Below are 23,702 nucleotides of genomic sequence, written 5' to 3'. Positions count from 1 at the left end.
AAAGTAAACTGTTAGGTATCTCTTTTGGACCAAAGTCACTGTGAAAAAATTACTAACACACTAAAGGCACTGTGAACCAAGAAAATTTGACAACTTCTGGCACAGGGCCTTAAATGTATCATGAATGTAAAAAACTCAAGTAAATAAATGCAAGTCACTGGTGATAAGTAAAGGAAAATAACAAAAGTATCTGAAAATGCACCTTTCTAACCACTGCCTGAGTAATTAGGGTCCAGAAGAAGGGAATGACTCTGGGAGTACTGTGAGTAAAATCAATAGTCTCAATGTCAGTACCAAATAAGTCAGTTCCTTGAAACGTATATGCAATCTAGAAAGGAAACAAATGGAAAGGAAGCAATGAGACAACCTGAAAAAAGTAAATCAGCAACACTCTATATACTAAAAGAAAAACTTACTTTCTAGTTTCTAGTTTCTACAACACATTGTTAGGTTAGAAAGTGATAGAGACAAAAAGAAGCATTTGTGCAACTTCACACTCAAGAGGTCTCCTGGCAGTAGTAAGTGTTGGTTTCTTCTGATCCCAAACTAAAATGTAACTAGGAAAATGTACAGAAGCTTATGAGAGGAAGAGATAACTTAAAAAGAAATAAAATTATAGGACTTTAAAGCACGCACACACTCAAAAGAGAGGGACACAGGGGATAAAGCAAAACAATGGAAGGGGACCAGGTGCAGTGGCTCACGCCTGCAATCCCAGCACTTTGGGAGGCCAAGGCGGGCGGATCACTTGAGGTCAGAAGTTTGAGACCAGCCTGGCCAACATGGTGAAACCCCATCTCTACTAAAAATACAAAAATTAGCCATGCAAGGTGGCATGCACCTGTAATCCCAACTACCTGGGAGGCTGAAGCAAGAGAATTGCTTGAACCCGGGAGGCAGAGGTTGCAGTGAGCCAAGATCGTGCCACTGCACTCCAGCCTGGGCGACAGAGCAAGACTCCATCTCGATAAATAAACAAACAAGCAAACAGTGTAAGGGGATGAATCATCTCAGCATAGAGTAATGTTGCTGAGAGGATGTTGTCGAAATCACAGTTCTTGGCATTACCTGAACTGTGATTCAAACAAGACCACCACTATAATATTACAGTAAAACACAATGCCAACATATATAAAGGAATGATTCTTATTCCACAAATAAAAAAGATGAGACTCAAATCTAATTGAGTTCTACATTCTTAATAGGCACACAAGATTTTTAATGTAAAAGCAAACTTCCATCTAAATGTAAGACTGCAAACTGTTGGAATTACGCCTGTAATCCCAGCACTTGCGGAGGCCAAGGAGAATTCCTTGAGCACAAGAGTTCGAGACCAGCCTGGGCAAAAACAGTGAGCCCTCCGTCTCTACGAAAAAATTATTTTAAATTAGCCAAACATGGTAACACATGCCTGTAGTTCCAGCTAGTCAGGAGGCTGAGGTGAGAGAATCGCTTGAGCCCAGATGGTCAAGGCTGCAGTGAGCCGGGATCATAACACTGCCTTCCAGCCTGGGCAACAGTGCAAGTCCCTGGCTCAAAAAAAATAAAAATAACAAAAGGTGTTTTAAAAAATAATACCACCGTGTACATATTGTTATATGTTCTTTAAATGAATTAGAGACAACGGAGGAGTTATCTGTGATATCTATGCAGTTATTTCACTAAAACTAGGTCAGCCCAAAAGAAAACCGGTAAAAGCAGAGTAACATTGGTTCATAATAATTGCCACTAGCCCAAAGAAGTACATGATCTTGCTTTCCCTGCTATTAGCTAACTGTGTAACCTCTGAAATGTCACTAATCTTATGGTTTCTCAGTTTTCCCAGACTTATAAAATAGATAATATATAATATTTATTGTGTCAGAGTTGATGTAAGAAAGGGATGTGATGATAGAAAGAAAATTCTTTGAAAATATAAAATTTTACAATCAAGACATCATTATAACCATTCAAAATAGTACTTTTGCTTTCATTCTCATATGAGCCTAGAAAGAGCCAGACATGCTAGCAATGCAGTTTCAATACTTCTTACATATAACCTATACATTTAACATCTCTATATATTATACCCAATGTTAGGACTTAAACTCATGGCCACATCAGATACCTGGGCATCACAGATCAAGAAATACAACTGTCACCATCATGAGATTATTTAAAACAGTTCATTAAAAGTATTCCTGAACAACTGGTTACCCAATCTTCTAATGTATATCTAGAAAATGCATATTGAGTCTGAAAACTAATCTGTCACTAGGTTCATTTCCAAATGAAATATTTGTCATTATTTATGTCATTTCCAAAATGACTCTCAAATTTAACTACTTTCTATTCTCTCTCACTGCTCTTGACTAATCCCTTATGCCTCTTCACTAAACTTCTAAACAGCCTAATTGATACCTCTAATTCTAATATCTTCTGTCAATTCATTGCTCACCCCATCCATAATCTTTCCAGTTATCTTCCTTAAATATAAATATGATCATGTCACTAGTATGTTCAAAGTCTGTTTGGCTCCACAGCACTTTTACACATAAAGCCTGAAATCTTTACCATCCTGTTGTTAAAGGCTTTCATAACTCTGACCAAATTTTCCTTCACAGCTTCATCTTGAAGACAGACAACAATTCTGCCAAATAAGATTGTTCACTGCTTCCTCAAAGTAGGCTGCATTTCCCTACCTGCAGGGCTTTATTTATGTTCCTTCCTCAAAACAAGTGGAATGTCATTCCCCTTCAATTCTACCTGTTAAATACAGAATGCTACTTCCTCCATGAAGCCCTTCTGAAAGTTAAAACTCTCCCAACTGGAGTTAATATCTCATTCTTTACCATAATGATAGCATGTGCTTTATACTTTGCTTAGACAGATAAGTTCAGCTTTACATTACAATAACTTATATAATATCAATTGTTTCCTTCACTAGGCTATAAGCTCATTGAGGGGAGAAGACTTGTCTTATTTATTTTAATTTCCCCTACAAAGCCTAGAAGAGTTATCTGAATATCCAGAGCTCTGTAATATGTCTACTGAAGTTAAAAATGGAAAATCCTTATGCAAACAAACTTTATCCAGAAAAATCATAGCTAAGAAATTAATATGAACACATCCCCATGAAAGATGAAAGGAAATATTTGCTGTGCTGTATGCCACATCATATTTTATGTCTTGTCTACTTCAATCACTGACAACTATTTTCAAAACAAAAAAAAACTTAAATAAGCTGTACTTATACCCTTTAATTTATTTTCAAAAATACAACAATGACTTGTTCAATAATTGTTTCATGGCAAAACAAATGTATCTGCCTTTCAAAAAACCTCTATTTCTCAAATTCAATTCATGAACGTAAGTCATTATCCTTCAAAAGCTAGAAAGAAAAGTAAATTCACTATTCAAAGTATATACTACTCATATCTGAGCAGACCTCTCCTTTCTACTTATGTCACTAACAGTACTCCTGTTATACCTTTCTTCTGAAAGCAAAGTGCTTTCAAATCCACTAGTACATGTCCCAGTAAGAAAGAGAGAAAGACTATTGATCCCCACTTAGCAGATTTTGAGAAAATGGAGATCAAAGAAGAAAAAAACACAAATGAACTTTCATTTTCAGTGGCTAGAATAAAAATCCAATTTTTTTAAAAATTCAGGGGGTACATGTGCAGGTTTGTCACCTGGGTATATTGCATAATGGTGACGTTTTGGATCCCGTTGACTTTGTCACTCAAACAGTACCCAATAAGTAATTTTTCAGCCCTTGCCTACCTCCAATCCTCTCCCTTTTGCAGTTCCTGGTGTCTATTATTTCCATCTTTGTTTCCATGTGTACTCATCATTTTGCTCCTGATTATACACAAGAACATGCAGTATTTCTGTTTCTGAGTTATTTAACTTAGCATAATGGCTTCCATACAGCCTCATCGATGTTGTTGCAAAGGACATGATTTCATTCTTTTTTATGGCTGAGTAGTATTCTCTGATACATATATACACCACATTTTCTTCATCCAATCAACCACTGATGAACACTCAGGTTGATTCAGTGACTTTGCCATTGTGAATAGCGCTGCAGTAAACAGATGAGTACAGGTGTCTTTTTGATAAAACGATTTATCTTCCTTTGGGTAGATACCTGCTAGTGAGATTGCTGGGTCAGATAATGGTAGTTTTATTTTTAGTTCTTTGAGAAATTTCCATACTGTTTTCCATAGAGGTTAATTTACATTCCCACCAACAGTATATAAATGTTTCCTTTTATCCATGTCCTCACCAACATCTGTTATTTTTGACTTTTTAATAGCTATTTTGACTGTTGTGAGATGCTAACTCATTGTGGTTTTTAATTTGCATTTTTCTGATGAATTAGTGATGTTGAGCATTTTTTCATGTATTTTTTGGCCACTTACATGTCTTCTTTTGGGAAGTGTCTGTTTGTGTCCTTTGCCCAAATTTTAATGGAGTTATTTGATTTATTCTTGTCCATTTGTGTAAATTCCTTATAGATTCTGGATATGTTTTTTGTTAGATGCATAGTTTACAAATATTTTCTCCAATTCTGTAGGTTGTCTGTTTAATCTGTTGATTTTTTTTTTCTGTATAGAAGCTCTTCAGTTTAATTAAGTTCCACTTGTCAGTTTTTGTTTTTGTTGCACTTGCTTTTGAGGTCATACTCATGAATTCTTTGCCTAGACCAATGATGAGAAACATTTTTCCTAAGTTTTCTTCTAGAATTTTTATAGATTCAAGTCTTATAGTTAAGTCTTTAATCCATTTTGAGTTAATTCTTCTATATGGTGAGATACAGGGGTTGTTTCTATTTTCTGCATATGGCTAACCATCAACTTATTTATTAACCATGTCTTCCAAATTCTATTAAATAGGTTAAACTTCTTCTCTCTCCCAAATTTCATGATGTGATACTAAGTTTAAAAGGTACTAATTTATCTAAATATTAATCCATCCTTTCCTATATCAATTTTACTTAAAATAAGACCCAGATATTTTTAAACTGGCAAGAAACTAGAGACATAGAACACAAAAGAGAAATTAAGGTCACAGAATGAACTTAAATGTGGCATTAAGGACTGCAGTCCTCTTAATTTTATAAAGTTTTTAAGTTTTTCCCCAGATACCTTCTAAGATACTCTTACCCACATCTATATGCATAAATGTAGGGAAAAGGAACTATGGCAGATTATATAATAGATAGAAACACTTTTAAAATGAAATTTCATGCCCTAATACAGTAGATCCCAATCTAAAGAAGAAGCTTCAGTGGCCAAAAGGACTTTTCACTCAGGAGCAACAACCAGATTGCAGATATCAGCTGTTCATTGCGAGTATCCTGACTAGCATCTCAGTTACTTTAAAGAGGCTCATAAAAATTCCTAGAGCATTGAAGAGCGAAAAAAATCAACCTAGGCAATTAGTCAAAAGAAAAGGGTCAACTTCATTTTAGAATCCTGGAAACTGATCACTTCATAAAATTGCATTTCCAAGATGAAAAGTTTCCCCCAATGCTTTCTGGAAATCATAATCTGCATGGATCCAATCCACTTTCTAATATTTAACTATTTCTTTACTCTTTTTTGTTGCAACCCTCAACTGGAACCTGCTCTGGGAACAGTATTTAATTTCTACCCTGGGTGAAATTAAGTTAATTTAATTTACCTCTCTCAGATGTATTCATATTTTATACCTGCTCAGTAATCCTGAAATGGGAAGATAAATGCTGAAGACAGAAGGAATCTAACATGTGTTAGAAGCCTAACACATGTGGTAGGTTGTATTATGTTCCAAATTATCTTTTCCCACCCTTTGCCATGTGACTTCTTGTGCCTCCCAATAGATGAAATATATTTCTTTGCCTCATCACCGGGCTTAGACATATGACCTGACCAACAGAATATGAGAAGATGTAACAAATGCCATATATGTATGAAAACTATAAATGCACCTGCATAGTTTTGTATTCTTGGCCTCTGGAGAACAGCATGTCCCAGATAGGAGCTGCTCCTTCAATCTGAATCATAGACTGAAATGACATATAGCCAAACAGAGCCAAGCAGAGACATAGCCAACCTGCAAACCCATCACTGAAAAATAAATGTCTGTCGTTTTCAGCCACTGGGACTTCGGGAGTCATTGTGACTGCAGCAAAGCTCAAAAATACAGAAATTGGTAAAAGAAATAGTTTTATGGTATATAACAACCTCAAAATCTTAGTGACTTACAAAAACAAATATTTATTTCTCATGTTGTATTACACGTTGTTGGATGCAGGTCAGCTTCTGTGTCTCTGCTCAAGGTTGTGAGTCAGATTCAAGTCCGCTCCATTATTTTCTTACTCTAGATCTCAGTTTGCAGGTACATCCCATATATGAAACATGCCTTCTTGTAACAGAGGGCACAGGAATAAGAGGCCTGGTAGAAACTTTACAATGCTTCTAAGAGTCTGCTCATAAATTACATGGCCAAACCCCAAAGTCAAACGGAAGGAGGAAATATACTTACTCTATAAGAAATGAAGAAATAAGTACAATATGTCACACATACTATGTTCTAATCATTGTACTAGCTGTGTTTTACATAAGTTATCTCACTTACATCTCAAACCAATATCTTAAGGAAGACATTACTCTCATCTTTTAGAAAATTGAGACTCAGAGAAGTAATCTAACTTGTCCAAAGTTACTCGGAGGGTATGTGAAGGGAGGGCTAGGGTCCCAGTCCACGAATATGTGACTCCAAAGCATTTGCTCTTACTTCCATCCCACAGTCACACACAGTTTTTCTCTGCCAAGTTATAAGCATTAACTTAACAGATGGGATCTGTCCTTGTGTAAAACCAGTATTGGCTATAACAGATTTCAATAAGTAACCTTTCTAAGTGAAATAGGGAAATGTAAGGATAGTGAAAAAGAGGGGAACATCTATGAAAACAGACTTATGAAAAGATAGGCAGAAATGAGTACAACAATGAGAAGATATGTGAATGAGAACCCAAGGAACTGGAAAATAAGAAGAGAAATTGATAGCACTTCTCTGGGCAAGAGCACTTTCAAAAATAGCTTGCCTAAGGGGAAAACTTTTTAGACTCTGATTTCACAGGCCATAAGAAAAGCACTAGGGTGTTTCCCTTTCCTTAAAAAGTACACACACACAGTTATTTTGTAGCTGCCTGAATACTACCATGTATTCACTCTAGTGACTGTTTTGAGACTGGTGGTCTCCTAGCTTATGGGCATTGAGTGCTTTTTAAAAATCTAAAACCCATGCCATCCTTAATGCACCTGGACAGGCTGCTCTCAACACATTTTTCATCTGAGTCACATCTTTAGAGCTTCAGACCACGATATGTCTGCCAATTTCTACCACAGTTTTAATCTATTTGAAATATTAACATACTATAATAGCAATGTAACTTCTAAGTTGTTATTGTTGATATTATTAATTCAAGAATTAAAACACTGAAGACATTATTATGCCAGGAGAAAGTTGTCTAACCATCAGGTAAATAATAATTAGAGTTATAGAAGTACCATAGGATATTAGTACTTGAAACAGAGAGCTGGAAAATTTTATAGCAGGCCTCCAAGCCAGATAGCCAGACTGCCAAAATCTCTGAGTGATACATTACTACTAATTAAGTCTTGTACAAGCATTCCATGCTATTTTGTTTGGCTATACTGGAAGATCCCGTTACTCTAACACACAATGGAGAGAAAAAGAAAAATAGGCAAATATTTTCCCAGGCATGAGAAGAAAACTGCAACAGTCGATTCTTGTCCACACAACTTGGCCTAACTATTCTCCTCTTCAACCTCGACATTTGTCCCCAAATGTTGCTATCCAGCTAAGCACTCATAATCTTCCAGTAAAATAACTAAGCTATATTTACCTATCATGGCTTTGGATATTTTCCTGTAATTCAGAATGTCAAATAAATTACATGGTTTATTAAATAAGAATGGAATCAACTGGTGCATAAATAACGTATCTCAGAAATATTACCTTGTTCATTCTCAGGCATCAGTGGACTATTCTAGTTGGTGGCACTCAGACCCTTTAACACTGATCCCTTTAACAGATAATCCAAAGGAGAGCGAAATCTTATTAATGCAGTATGTGACTGTGCATATCCAGATGCAAACCATCAAAATAAATTTATGACCTATTATATTATTATTGCTTATATGTATGGGTGGATAAAATGTACAGAAACATTTATTAAATTTAAATTAGCCAAAAGGTGGCAGTAGAAAGTCTAACTATGAAACATAGCATAAAATCTCATTTATCCAAAATTTGTGATTATATAAACAAGTACTGGATGAGATATAACAGAAAAAACACAGCTTTGCAGTCAGATAAATCTAGCTCCTAAATCCAGCTCTACTACTGTGTGACATTGTGCCATCAGTTTCTCTGAGCCTCAGATTTCTAATCTTTAAATGAGACAACTTAGAAAATATACAGGATTTTTAAGGATCAAGAGAGATAAGAGTTGCATAAACCTAATTGAACAAGGCTTAACACATGGCAACTACTCAGTAAATGTTAGAAAATGTTTGACATAAAAGGAGTAGAGGATATAAACATTTTTTAAAGTCCAATTCAGTATTCTTGTTAAAGTGAAGAAATAAAAGCAATTTTTTCTTTACCCTTCTCCTTTGAAAACAACTAAAAAGAATGCAAAATGGGAGATGGAAGACTCTTCAATGATACAGTGAAACACCTACAAGCTCAAGCCACAGTGTGAAGAATATCTGCCAAATGCATCGATATCTGAGCCAGAATAAGGGAGATTACAAGCTGACACCAACCACCTCATATTCAAGCAAGAATAAATTTCTCTGAAAGTATGAAAGGATATCAAATTCTCCTTTGATTAAAATGATAAGATTTAGGGCCATTAGAGACAACAGAACTAGTAGGAAATACTCCTGTGAAGAAATATCCCAGCTCCACACTGACAAATTGCAGGTAAAGATGAGCTGAATAAAGAAGAAACATGTAGACAGACCATCTTGTCTATAATCTAATCTCCTAAGACACTGTCTGAGTTGAAGGAAAGGAAGCAGAGGTGATCAGATCACAACACAGATAGCCTGACTTAAGGTGCTTCGTTGTAAGCCACACCAAACTTCTAATGCCAAAAACTAAGGAGAGACATAGGAAAAGAATGTAAATATATATTTTATATATAGAGAGAGAGAATGTAAATATACATAAATGTAAATATATATAATGCTAAAATATATATATATATTCCTCTCTCTATATATATTTCTTTATAGATAGATATACATCTCTATATAGATATATAGATATATATTTCAGATTAAATTAAACTTCTGTAAATTTGGTGATTGTTGCAATAGGGACACACCAAAGCAAAGAGAAGAGAGTGTTTCCTCATAGATATATATAGAGAGAAAGAGAGAAAGGAAAATATATATATACATATACGAGGATTTTCAAGACAACAAATCCCAGTTAAATCTGCTGGGGCTAATTTTTTAAAACTTGCCCCTACACAACCCCTCCTAATATCATTTTTCAGCAAATAGCTATCCAATATTAAAATGCCCCATTTGAAGATAAGCAGTAAGAAAAAATCAGCACTGGACCCATATATACATATATAATAAATTAAATATAATTTAAAGACAAGAGATGGGCACATATTTAATTCAAGCTGAATGTATTAAGTTCTACTGTGTCATGTTCTTTTACTCATGTCATAACAAATTTAACCTTACTTAATATATATGTCAACCGTGTGGAATAAATATTAGATTCCTATTTTTTTAATGAGGAAACTTGAGGTCTAAGGTCTACTTGCAGCTGTTAAATGTTGGAATCTGGATATAAATCCAGGTCTTCTGAATTAAAAGCCCATACTGTAAATATACCTTTCATGAGTATTTACACTTAAATAATATCCACTCACAGACTTGGTCTTTCCAAACTAAAGTCTTACATTATGTGTAGTCTATATTAATGCAAATTCACTCATACTCACTAATGATTTTCTTGATTTCGTTTGATCCCTATTTCTTTCTGCATATACAATAACAAAACCTGGTTTTCCAGTTTGCTACTACATTGTTTTGTTTAAGGACAAGATTCTACTGTATTTTGTTTCAAATATTTTTCTTCATGATATCCAGTATTTCTTCTGATTTTTTGGCCACATACAAACAGAAATCTCTAAAATAATTCTGCCTACTTTAGGTAGTAAGTAAGAGTTAAGCTTTGCTGTCTTTGTCTTAAATAGAAATAAAAATGGAAATAATCTCCACTTGGGCAAGTGAAGACTTTTTTTGCCATTTTCTTCTTCTTTTCCTATCTTTGGTATTCTTTTTATATTATCCATTCGTAACTAGCATTTTTCTACCTGAAAAAGCTTGTAATATGTTTCTCATTCCAAGGAAATAAGAGATTTCCCTATACTTCCTCTTCAAATTCATTTTTTTTAAGTGACTAGTCTTAGAACTAATCCCAAAGAACCCTCTCTGTTAACACTACTCTATTTAGGAAAGGGCCTATTTGTCCTTACTCTTTAGTGGGTTTTTTTGTTTGTTTTTTGTTTTTTGGTTTGTTTTTTTTTTTTTGTCTTTCTGTGCCCGGTTTATTTCACTTAACATAATGATCTCCAGTTCCACCCATGTTGTTGCAAACGACAGGCTCTCATTATTTCTTGACTGTATAGTACTCCATTGTATGTATGTATCACACTTTCTTTTTCTTTTCTTTTTATTTTATTTTATTTTATTATTGTACTTTAACTTCTAGGGTACATGTGCATAATGTGCAGGCTTGTTACATATGTATACTTGTGCCATGTTGGTGTGCTGCACCCATCAACTTGTCAGCACCCATCAACTCGTCATTTACATCAGGTATAATTCCCAATGCAATCCCTCCCCCCTCCCCCCTCCCCGTGATAGGCCCTGGTGTGTGATGTTCCCCTTCCTGAGTCTAAGTGATCTCATTGTTCGGTTCTCACCTATGAGTGAGAACATGCAGTGTTTGGTTTTCTGTTCTTGCGCTAGTTTGCTGAGAATGATGGTTTCCAGCTGCATCCATGTCCCTACAAAGGACACAAACTCATCCTTTTTTATGGCTGCATAGTATTCCATGCTGTATATGTGCCACATTTTCTTAATCCAGTCTGTCACTGATGGACATTTGGGTTGATTCCAAGTCTTTGCTATTGTGAATAGTGCCACCATAAACATACATGTGCATGTGTCTTTATAGCAGCATGATTTATAATCCTTTGGGTATATACTCAGTAATGGGATGGCTGGGTCATATGGTACTTCTAGTTCTAGATCCTTGAGGAATCGCCATACTGTTTTCTATAATGGTTGAACTAGTTTACAATCCCACCAACAGTGTAAAAGTGTTCCTATTTCTCCACATCCTCTCCAGCACCTATTGTTTCCTGACCTTTTAATGATCACCATTTTAACTGGTGTGAGATGGTATCTCATTGTGGTTTTGATTTGCATTTCTCCAGCATATAAACAGAACCAAAGACAAAAACCACATGATTATCTCAATAGATGCAGAAAAGGCCTTTGACAAAATTCAACAGCCCTTCATGCTTAAAACACTCAATAAATTTGGTATTGATGGAATTTATCTCAAAATAATAAGAGCTATTTATGACAAACCCACAGCCAATATCATACTGAATGGGCAAAAACTGGAAAAATTCCCTTTGAAAACTGGCACAAGACAGGGATGCCCTCTCTCACCACTCCTATTCAACATAGTGTTGGAAGTTCTGGCTAGGGCAATCAGGCAAGAGAAAGAAATCAAGGGTATTCAGTTAGGAAAAGAAGAAGTCAAATTGTCCCTGTTTGCAGATGACATGATTGTCTATTTAGAAAACCCCATTGTCTCAGCCCAAAATCTCCTTAAGCTGATAAGAAACTTCAGCAAAGTCTCAGGATACAAAATTAATGTGCAAAAATCACAAGCCTTCTTATACACCAGTAACAGACAAATAGAGAGCCAAATCATGAATGAACTTCCATTCACAATTGCTTCAAAGAGAATAAAATACCTAGGAATCCAACTTACAAGGGATGCAAAGGACCTCTTCAAGGAGAACTACAAACCACTGCTCAGTGAAATAAAAGAGGACACAAACAAATGGAAGAAAATACCATGCTCATGGATAGGAAGAATCAATATCGTGAAAATGGCCATACTGCCCAAGGTAATTTAGAGATTCAATGCCATCCCTATCAAGCTACCAATGAGTTTCTTCACAGAATTGGAAAAAACTGCTTTAAAGTTCATATGGAACCAAAAAAGAGCCCGCATTGCCAAGACAATCCTAACTCTTTAGTTTTTTAATCCACTGTATGATCAAGAAATGAGACGAAGCTAGCTAACTGGCTTACAATCCTATGACTTTAATCTCTTCTGCACTGGGCTCTAAATTCAATTCTTCAGAAATCATAAAAACTCATTCAATTCTTAACAAATGTTCAATCCTGGTGCTTAATATACAATTATATCTCATCATAATCTTGTTCACTTAATAATAAAATAAAACTTTGGTTTCTTATAGTCTCCTTAGCAAATCTCAACTACTGAATCCTACTTAGAGCACGTCCACTACATCATGATTCGAAACATTTTAAAATAACAACGTATATTCCAGAGTACTTGAAGGAAAATCCTTTATAAAAACAGACCTAGTCATAATATGCCTTAATATTTAAGCCCAAAATAAAATGCAGTCTAAATATCAACTTCTGGTCTCAATGATATAATGGCAAGGTTCAAAAATATCCTAAATATCTTTTGAAGCATGATATGCCAGTACTGTTAAGCACTGAACACACAAAGCTAGGAGCTATGAATTACAAAGGTCTTAAAACAAATTTACAAAGTGTAATCACTCTTCATAGGTGAGATATTCTGTTTATTCTATGGAGGAATATTTCAGTTTAAATTAAAAATCTGTATATTTTGGTGATGTTGCAATAAGGACACACCAAGGGAAAGAGAAGAGAATGTTTCATCATGTTCAGCATAATGCAAGTATAATGTGAATTTCTGATAGAAATATTTTCAAGAAAATGAAATCACTAAATTAAAACTTCATTTAATATTGATGCCCTGTATCATCAAAAAAAATACCTAGACACAAAATTACAGATTGGCATCTTTTTAAAACATAATAATTAGCATACTAATTATATTCATTCAGCAAAAAAATCATTAAAATGTTCAACATAAATCAAAAGTATATAATATCAGTACCTTGCAATAGAAACATAATATTTAAAGTTAATGAATATATCTTTAATATTTTTGGCATAATTTAGTCTATGAAGCTGGGTAAGATGATAGGTGACTGAAAAACTGATTAACTCCTAAAAACTAAGCAAAATGGAGAATTAATAGAAATATCAACAAAGAGGATTAAGATTAAAAAAACTTGCATCTTGAGATCTAAGATGTTATATTCTGAAATTTGAATTCTGAAGATGGTAAAGGTGGAAAACATGCTTGAAAGTCACGTATTAACTCCTTGTCATTCCTTTGCAGAAGCAGAAAATGGTTGCTACATTTTTCACCCTAAGCTGAAGATGCTTAAAGTGACAAAAGTTTTAAAGATGGTATACCCTCACTGAAAATGTGAAATGTTGTCTTCTGAAAAAGAGTAATACTGCTAACTTTTAATTTTGTCCTATTGGGATGCATGTTTGAACAGGAGAGAGGGATAATAAGCAAAACCTAAATACTAAAATGAAAGTGCCCAAACACAAGAATAATCATGTTATGTCATTTGGTGACAATAAATTTGTTTGTGTCATTTTTTAAAATAAACATGTTTCCTTCAGTTTTATTTATAACCAATAAGATATCAAATAAAAATTCACATAAAAATAAAGTTCACAGTTCCAAACAAAGATAATTTTGATGATTTTTTTTTAAAACAAATAACACTACATCTGTTGAGAACATGTTCTTGCCTTGTGTGCACCTTACATACCAGTCTATGTCTCAAAAGCACATAAAGGTTCAAGGTAATATATAATTAGGAATTTTTTAAAAATATATCAAATCAGAATCAATAACTGGCAATTTAAAGTAATGACTTGTCAACCATAACACATTTTCAACACTGTATTAGATAGAATGACACAGCAGAACCAATAAGTTAAATATTCTTATTCATACAAATTCTTATTCATCTTTTAATCTATATATCATACAATATTGGTTGGTGATGCAGAAGTCTTCATATAGAGAAACCTAGAAAATTCTCAAATGAGGACTTCTTAGGCCTGCATATCACAGAACTTTGAAAATTTTAAAAACCAAGTGTCTAGGAACCTAAAAGAAATAAAGCTATAGATAACACTGATTTTTTTAATAGTTTTAAAACATTTTAAAAATAAGATCATGTTTTTTTCCAACCAAGTTGTACTTAGGTTTCTTCTAGAACTTTGCCTTGTATATAAAATGAACTTGAAATAAATGACTTCCAAGTTCCCTCCAATTCTAAAACAATGCAGTTTTATAGTCTTTGGAAATATCAGAAGTTCCCAACACACAAATGGACTTAGTTTCAAAAGTTCTTAGAGTTTGGAATGTACTTTCCCATAGAAACAATGATGCCAATAGTAGTTAGAATCCTATGCCACTTCACTCACAGAATGGCTGAGCACTGAATTATAACTAACACTAGTTTCTATAAGAAAATATTCATTGAGCTTTGTCTGGGGACCCCAAGAACAAACTGTTCTCCTGATCCTCACATCCCAACCACCCCATGAGGGTAAAGGACTTCACTGATGTCTGCAGTAGTAATTCTAAGGGCCAAGCAAGAGACATTAGAAAACTATAGTCTATCACACCTTCAACTGGAGCCTTGATACCATATCCTTTTCCTTTTACTACAAAGGTCCTATCAGTGGAACATTCGTCAACAGTTATAGCTATGGTACTAATGTCCACATAATTGCTGAAGAGGGAAAGGTTTCTGCAGAAGATTTAAACTGAGTATTGACTAGTTAGGAATTATCTTTAACCTAAGCCACAAGCAGAGATATGTCAATGTTTTTATAATACAATGTCTTCATAATGATAGAATCTGACCTGCATATTGAAGGGCAGTGGTACACTGTTAGTTTAGTTTGAGACACTGATGTTCACTCACTGAATATATCATCACTAGGATCTTTCTAAGAATGAATATGCTAAAGAACATTGTGCAAGCTTGTGAAAATACCTACCACATGATGATGTTTTTAAATGTATCTACAAAATTTATATAATTAGCTGACAGACTACCCTGCAAGTAAACCAAGAGCAGACATTGTCTAACAGGCAAAGCTATTATTTATACCTATGCCCCAAAAATCAAATAAGCAAATTACTTATTATTTCTATCTTTTTTGAAGCATTATTCAAAAAATTGATCTTGGCCAGGCACAGTGGCCTGTAGTCCCAGCACTTTGGGAGGCCAAGGTAGGTAGATCACTTGATCTCATGAGTTTGAGACCAGCCTGGGTATCACGGCAAAACCCCGTCACCACAAGAAATACAAAAATGAGCTGGGAACAGTGGCCTGTGCCTGTAGTCCCAGCTATTAAAGAGGCTAAGGTGAGAGGATCCCTTGAGCCTGGGAGGCAGAGGTTGCGGTGATCCAAGATCACACCACTGCACTCTAACCTAGGTAAAAGGGCGAGACCCTGTCTTAACAAAAACAAAAACAAAAGGAAAAAAAAATGCCAAATAAATTAATAATTTTTACTTTCCATAAATGCAACAGTTGGGAATCCCTAAGACTTCGGCATTGGTTAGCATGCTTTTCTGGTTGTAAAAATTACCAAACACTGATTTAGGAAGTCTATCAGAAGCTTAATAGACAAGTATATAACCAATCAAAATTCTACCTGAAAAAGGCATCATGAGTCAGGCATCTGTTAATATCTTCTTCTCTCAAAATATGTGGTTAGATAAGTCATTTTTAGTACTTTAGGACATGATCCAAGCATATTTCAATTTCTGCAACTTCAATTTGCAAATGTTATTTTCCATCTTGCTAGGACATTGTTATTTTCCAGATCACCCTCACATAAGGGGACTATTCTCGATTGGTGAAAGCACAACAGGTGGGTCACATTGAAGGTCACATTAGTTTTGTTCACAGGGCCAGACACAAGGTTTTCATTATCCTTAATAAAAACAGAAGCTAGTAATAAAAATATATCATTGAAATAATATCTCTCTTCATTCGCAATAACTTCACACATTTGAATGCACCATTTCCAAAATCTGCTGCTGGCAATAGTGTGATGGTTATTTTGTGATGTTTGTTATAAAAATAATGGTATAAATCGAGGTTGCTTCCAAAATGGCAGAATAGGAACAGCTCTAGTCTGCAGCTCCCAGTGAGATCGACACAGAAGATGGGTGATTTCTGCATTTCCAACTGAGGTACCTGGTTCATCTCACTAGGACTGGTTGGACAGTGGATGCAGCCCACAGAGGGTGAGCTGAAGAAGGGCAGGGCATTGCCTCATCCAGGAAGCACAAGGGGATGAGGATCTCCCTTTCCGAGCCAAGGAAAGCCATGACAGACTGTACCTGGACAAACAGTACACTCCTGCCCAAATACTGTGCTTTTCGATGGTCTTAGCAACCAGCAGACCAGGAGATTCCCTCCTGTGCGTGGCTCAGTGGGTCCCACGACCAGGGAGCCTTGATCATTGCTAGAGCAGCAGTCTGAGATAAACCTGTGAGGCTGCAGCTGGGCAGTGAGAGGGCCATCTGCCATTGCTGAGGCTTGAGTAGGTAACAAAGAGGACAGAAAGTTCGAACTGAGTGGAGCCCACCACAGATCAGCAAGACCTACTGCCTCTATAGGCTCCACCACTGTGGGCAGGGCATAGCTGAACGAAAGGCAGCACACAACTTCTACAGACTTAAACATCCCTGTCTGAGAGCTCTGAAGAGAGCAGTGGTTCTCCCAGCACAGTGCTGGAGCTCTGAGGACAGACTGCCTCCTCAAGGGAGTCACTGACCCCCATGTAGCCTGACTGGGAGACACCTCCCAGTAACGGCCGACAGACACCTCATACAGGTGGGTGCCTCTCTGGGACGAAGCTTCCAGAGGAAGGGTCAGGCAGCAATATTTGCTGTTCTGCAATATTTGCTGTTCTGCAGCCACTGATGGTGATATCCAGGCAAACAGGGTCTGGAGTGGACCTCCAGCAAACTCCAACTGACCTGCAGCAGAGAGGCCTGACTGTTAGAAGGAAAACTAACAAACAGAAAGAAATAGTATCAACATCAACAAAGGACATCAACATCAAAATCCCATTTGTAGGTCACCAACATCAAAGACCAAAGGAAGATAAAACCACAAAGATGGGGAGAAAACAGAGCAGAAAAGCTGAAAATTCCAAAAACCAGAGCACTTCTTCTCCTCCAAAGAATTGCAGCTCCTCGCCAGCAATGGAACAAAACTGGATGGAGAATGAATTTGAAGAGTTGACAGAAGTAGTCTTCAGAAGGTTGGTAATAACAAACTTCTCTGAGCTAAAGGAGCATGTTCTAACCCATCACAAGGAAGCTAAAAACCTTAAAGAAAGGTTACATGAAAGGCTAAATAGAATAAAGAATGTAGAGAAGACCTTAAATGACCTGAAGGAGCTGAAAACCACAGCCTGAGAACTGTGTGACACATGCAAAAGCTTCAACAGGCAAGTCAATCAAGTGGAAGAAAGCATATCAGTGATTGAAGATCAAATTAATGAAATAAAGCGAAAATACAAGACTAGAAAAAAAAAAAGTCAAAAAAATTGAACAAAGCCCACAAGAAATATGGGTCTGTGTGAACACACCAATCTACATTTGATTGGTGTACCTGAAAGTGATGAGGAGAATGGAACCAAGGTGGAAAACACTTATCAGGATATTATCCAGGAGAACTTCCCCAACCTAGCAAGGCAGGCCAACATTCAAATTCAGGAAATACAGAGAACATCACAAAGATACTCCTCGAGATGAGCAACCCCAAGACACATAATTTTCAGATTCACCAAGGTTAAAATGAAGGAAAAAATGTTAAGGGCAACCAGAGAGAAAGGTCAGGTTACCCACAAAGGGAAGCCCATCAGACTAACAGCAGATCTCTCTGCAGAAACCCTAGAAGCCAGAACAGAATGGGGGCCAATATTCAACATCCTTTTTTTCAATTTTTTATTATACTTTAAGTTCAAGGGTACATGTGCACAATGTGCAGGTTTGTTACATATGTACGCATGTGCCATGTTGGTGTGCTGCACCCACCAACTCATCATTTATATTAGGTATATCTCCCAGTGCTATCCCTCCCCCCTCCCCCAACCCCACAACAGGCCCCAGTGTGTGATGTTCACCTTTGTCCAGGTGTTCTCATTGTTCAATTCACACCTATGAGTGAGAACATGTGGTGTTTGGTTTTCTGTTCTTGCCAGAGTTTGCTGAGAACGATGGTTTCCAGCTGCATCCATGTCCGTACAAGGACATGAACTCACCCTTTTTTATGATTGCATAGTATTCCATAGTGTATATGTGCCACATTTTCTTAATCCAGTCTGTCACTGATGGACATTTGGGTTGGTTCCAAGTCTTTGCTATTGTGAATAGTGCTGCAATAAACATACATGTGCATGTGTCTTTATAGCAGCATGATTTATAATCCTTTGGGTATATACGCAGTGATGGCTGGGTCAAATGGTATCTCTAGTTCTAGATCCTTGAGGAATTGCCACACTGTCTTCCACTATGGTTGAACTAGATTACAGTCCCACCAACAATGCCTCATTGCCCTGACCAGAACTTCCAACACTATGTTGAATAGGAGTGGTGAAAGAGGGCATCCTTGTCTAGTGCCAGTTTTCAAAGGGAATGCTTCCAGTTTTTGCCCATTCAGTATGATATTGGCTGTGGGTTTGTCATAAATAGCTCTTATTATTTTGAGATAGGTTTCATCAATACCTAATTTATTGAGAGTTTTTAGCTTGAAGGGCTGTTGAAGATTGTTGAAGGCCTTTTCTGCATCTATTGAAATAATCATGTAGTTTTTGTCTTTGGTTCTGTTTATATGCTGGATTACGTTTATTGATTTGCATATGTTGAATCAGCCTCACATCCCAGTGATAAAGCCGACTTGATCATGGTGGATAAGCTTTTTCATATGCTGCTGGATTTGGTTTGCCAGTATTTTATTGAGGATTTTTGCATCAATGTTCATGAAGAATATTGGTCTTAAATTCTCTTTTTTTGTGGTTGTGTCTCTGCCAGGCTTTGGTATCAGGATGATGCTGGCCTCATAAAATGAGTGAGGGAGGATTCCTTCTTTTTCTATTGATTGGAATAGTCTCAGAAGGAATGGTACCAGCTCATCCTTGTACCTCTGGTAGAATTCGGCTGTGAATCCATCTGCCTGGACTTTTTTTGATTGGTAGGCTATTAATTATTGCCTCAATTTCAGAGCCTGTTACTGGTTTATTGAGAGATTCAACTTCTTCCTTGTTTAGTCTTAGGAGGCTGTATGTGTCCAGGGATTTATCCATTCCTTCTAGATTTTCTAGTTTATTTGTGTAGAGGTGTTTATAGTATTCTCTGATGGTAGTTTTTATTTCTGTGGGATCAGTGGTGATATCCCCTTTATCATTTTTTATTGCATCTATTTGATTCTTCTGTCTTTTCTTCTTTATTAGTCTTGCTAGTGGTCTGTCAATTTTGTTGATTTTTTCAAAAAACCAGCTCCTGGATTCATTGATTTTTTTGAAGTTTTTTTTTGTGTGTGTGTCTCTGTCTCCTTCAGTTCTGCTCTGATCTTAGTTATTTCTTCCCTTCTGCTAGCTTTTGAATGTGTTTGCTCTTGCTTCTCTAGTTCTTTTAATTGCGATGTTAGAGTGTCAATTTTAGATGTTTCCTGCTTTCTCTTGTGGGCATTTAGTGCTATAAATTTCCCTTTACGCCCTGCATTAAACGTGTCCCAGGGATTCTAGTATGTTGTGTCTTTGTTCTCATTGCTTTCAAAGAACATATTTATTACTGCCTTCATTTCGGTATTTACCTAGTAGTCATTCAGGAACAGGTTGTTCAGTTTCCATGTAGTTGAGCAGTATTGAGTGAGTTTTTTAATCCTGAGTACTAGTTTGATTGCACTGTGGTCTGAGAGAAAGTTTGTTACAATTTTTGTTCTTTTGCATTTGCTGAGGAGTGCTTTACTTCCAACTATGTGGTCAATTTTAGAATAAGTGTGATGTGGTGCTGAGAAGAATGTATATTCTGTATTTGGGTTGGAGAGTTCTACAGATGTCTATTAGGTCTGCTTGGCGCAGAGCTGAGTTCAATTCCTGGATATCCTTGTTAACTTTCTGTCTCATTGATCTGTCTAATGTTGACAGTTGGGTGTTACAGTCTCCCACTATTATTGTGTGGGAGTCTAAGTCTCTTTATAAGTCTCTAAGGACTTGCTTTATGAATCTGGGTACTCCTGTATAGGGTGCATATATATGTAGCGTAGTTAGATCTTGTTGTTGAATTGATACCTTTACCATTATGTAATGGCCTTCTTTGTCTCTTTTGATCTTTGTTGGTTTAAAGTCTGTTTTATCAGAGACTAGGATTGCAAACCCTGCTTTTTTCTGTTTTGTATTTGCTTGGTAGATCTTCCTCCATTCCTTTACCTTGAGCCTATGTGTGTCTCTGCAAGTGAGATGTGTCCCCTGAATACAGCACACTGATGGATCTTGACTCTTTATCCAATTTGCCAATCTGTGTCTTTTAATTGCAGCATTTAGTCCATTTACATTTAAGGTTAATACTGTTATGTGTGAATTTGATCCCACCATTCTGAAGTTAGCTGGTTATTTTGTTTGTTAGTTGATGCAGTTTCTTCCGAGCATCGATGGTCTTTACATTTTGGCATGTTTTTGCAATGGCTAGTACCAGTTGTTGCTTTCCATGTTTAGTGCTTCCTTCAGTAGCTCTTATAGGGCAAGCCTGGTGGTGACAAAATCTCTCAGCATTTGCTTGTCTGTAAAGGATTTTATTTCTCCTTCACTTTTGAAGGTTATTTTGGCTGGATATGAAATTCTGGGTTGAAAATTCTTTTCTTTAAGAATGTTGAATATTGGCCCCCACTCTCTTCTGGCTTGTAGAGTTTCTGCCAAGAGATCTGCTGTTAGTCTGATGGGCTTTCCTTCGTGGGTAACCCGACTTTTCTCTCTGGCTGCCCTTAACATTTTTTCCTTCATTTCAACTTTGGTGAACCTGATAATTATGTGTCTTGGAGTTGTTCTTCTCGAGGAGTATCTTTGTGGCATTCTCTGTATTTCCTGAATTTGAATGTTGGCCTGCCTTCGTAGGTTGGGGAAGTTGTCCTGGATAATTGCCTGCAGAGTGTTTTCCAACTTGGTTCCATTCTCCCCATCACTTTCAGGTACACCAATCAGACGTAAATTTGGTCTTTTCACATAGTCCCACATTTCTTGGAGGCTTTGTTTGTTTCTCTTTACTCTTTTCTCTCTAAACTTCTCTTCTCGCTTCATTTCATTCATTTGATCTTCAATCACTGATACCCTTTCTTCCAGTTGATCGAATTGGTTACTGAAGCTTGTGCATTTGTCATGTAGTTCTCATGCCATGGTTTTCAGCACTATCAGGTCATTTAAGGACTTCTCTACATTGGTTATTCTAGTTAGCCATTCCTCTAATCTTTCTTCAAGGTTTTTAGCTTCTTTGCGATGGGTTTGAACTTCCTCCTTTAATTTGGAGAAGTTTGATTGTCTGAAGCCATCTTTTCTCAACTCGTCAAAGTCATTTCCATGCAGCTTTGTTCCATTGCTGGTGAGGAGCTGCATTCCTTTGGAGGGGAAGAGGCACTCTGATTTTTAGAATTTTCAGCATTTCTGCCTTGTTTTTTCCCCATCTTTGTGGTTTTATCTACCTTTGGTCTTTGATGATGGTAATGTACAGATGGTGTTTTGGTGTGGATGTCCTTTCTGTTTGTTAGTTTTCCCTCTAACAGTCAGGACCCTCAGCTGCAGGTCTACTGGAGCTTGCTCAAGGTCCACTCCAGACCCTGTTTGCCTGGGTATCAGCAGTGGAGGCTGCAGAAGAGTGAATATTGCTGAACAGCAAATGTTGCTGCCTGATCATTCCTCTGGAAGCTTCGTCTCAGAGGGGTATCCAGCTGTGTGAGACGTCAGTCTACCCTAGTGGGGAGTGCCTCCCAATTAGGCTACTCAGGGGTCAGGGACTCACTTGAGGAGGCAGTTTGTCCATTCTCAGATCTCTAACTCCATACTGGGAGAACCACTACTCTCTTCAAAGCTGTCAGATAGGGACATTTAAATCTGCAGTTTTCTGCTGCCCCTTGTTTGGCTATGCCCTGTCCCCAGAGGTGGAGTCTACAGAAGCAGGCAGGCCTCCTTGAGCTGCGGTGGGCTCCACCCAGTTCGAGCTTCCCGGCCACTTTGTTTACCTACTCAAGCCTCAGCAATGGCAGGCAACCCTCCCCCAGCCTCACTGCCACCTTGCAGTTAGATCTCAGATGGCCAGGCTAGCAATAAGGGAGGACCCATGGGCATGGGACCCTCCGAGCCAGGCGCAGGATATAATCTCCTGGTGTGACGTTTGCTAAGACCCTTAGAAAAGTGCAGTATTAGGGTGGGAGTGACCCAATTTTCCAGGTGCTGTGTGTCACGGTTTCCCTTGGCTAGCAAAGGGAATTCCCTTATCCCTTGTGCTTCCTGGATGAGGTGATGCCCTGCTTTGGCTCTCACTCAGTGGGCTGCACCCACTGTCCTGCACCCACTGTCCTACACGCCCCAGTGAGATGAATCCGGTACCTCAGTTGCAAATGCAGAAATCACCCATCTTCTGTGTCGCTCATGCTGGGAGCTGTAGCCTGGAGTTGTTCCTACTTGGCCATCTTGAACATCCTCAACAACATTCTTAAAGAAAAGAATTTTAAACCCAGAATTTCATATCCAGCCAAAATAACCTTCAAAAGTGAAGGAGAAATAAATTCCTTTACAGACAAGTAAATGCTGAGAGATTTTTTCACCACCATCCCTGCCTTACAACAGCTCCTGAAGGAAGCACTAAACATGGAAAGGAACAACTGGTACCAGCCACTGCAAAAACATGCCAAATTATAAAGATCATCGATGCTATGAAGAAACTGCATCAATTAAAGCGCAAAATAACCAACTAACATCATAATGACAGGATCAAATTCACAAATAACAATATTAACCTTAAATGTAAATGAGCTAAATGCCCCAATTAAAAGACAGACTGGCAAATTGGATAAAGAGTCAAGAGCCATCAGTGTACTGTATTCGGGAGACCCATCCCACGTACAGAGACACACATAGGCTCAAGGTAAAGGAATGGAGGAAGATCTACCAACGAAATGGAAAGCAAAAAAAAAAAAAGCAGGGTTTGCAATCCTAGTCTCTGATAAAACAGACTTTAAACCAACAATGATCAAAAGAGACAAAGAAGGCCATTACATAATGGTAAAGGGATCAATTCAACAACAAGAGCTAACTATCCTAAATACATATGCACCCAATACAAGAGCACCCATATTCATAAAGCAAGTCCTGAGAAACCTACAAAGAGACTTAGATTCCCACACAATAATA

At 37.1% G+C, this 23,702-nt stretch overlaps 1 protein-coding gene across 35 annotated transcripts in view; it reads right to left on the bottom strand.

Annotated features, from left to right (window-relative positions):
* SOX6 (SRY-box transcription factor 6) overlaps positions 1-23,702 on the bottom strand; it is a 660,184-nt gene that overhangs the window by 555,813 nt on the left and 80,669 nt on the right. The window lies entirely within an intron of this gene.

The sequence above is a fragment of the Macaca mulatta genome, chromosome 14 (assembly GCF_049350105.2).
Source record: "Macaca mulatta isolate MMU2019108-1 chromosome 14, T2T-MMU8v2.0, whole genome shotgun sequence".
NCBI lineage: Eukaryota > Metazoa > Chordata > Mammalia > Primates > Cercopithecidae > Macaca > Macaca mulatta.
This window is presented reverse-complemented; position numbering and strand designations above follow the sequence as displayed.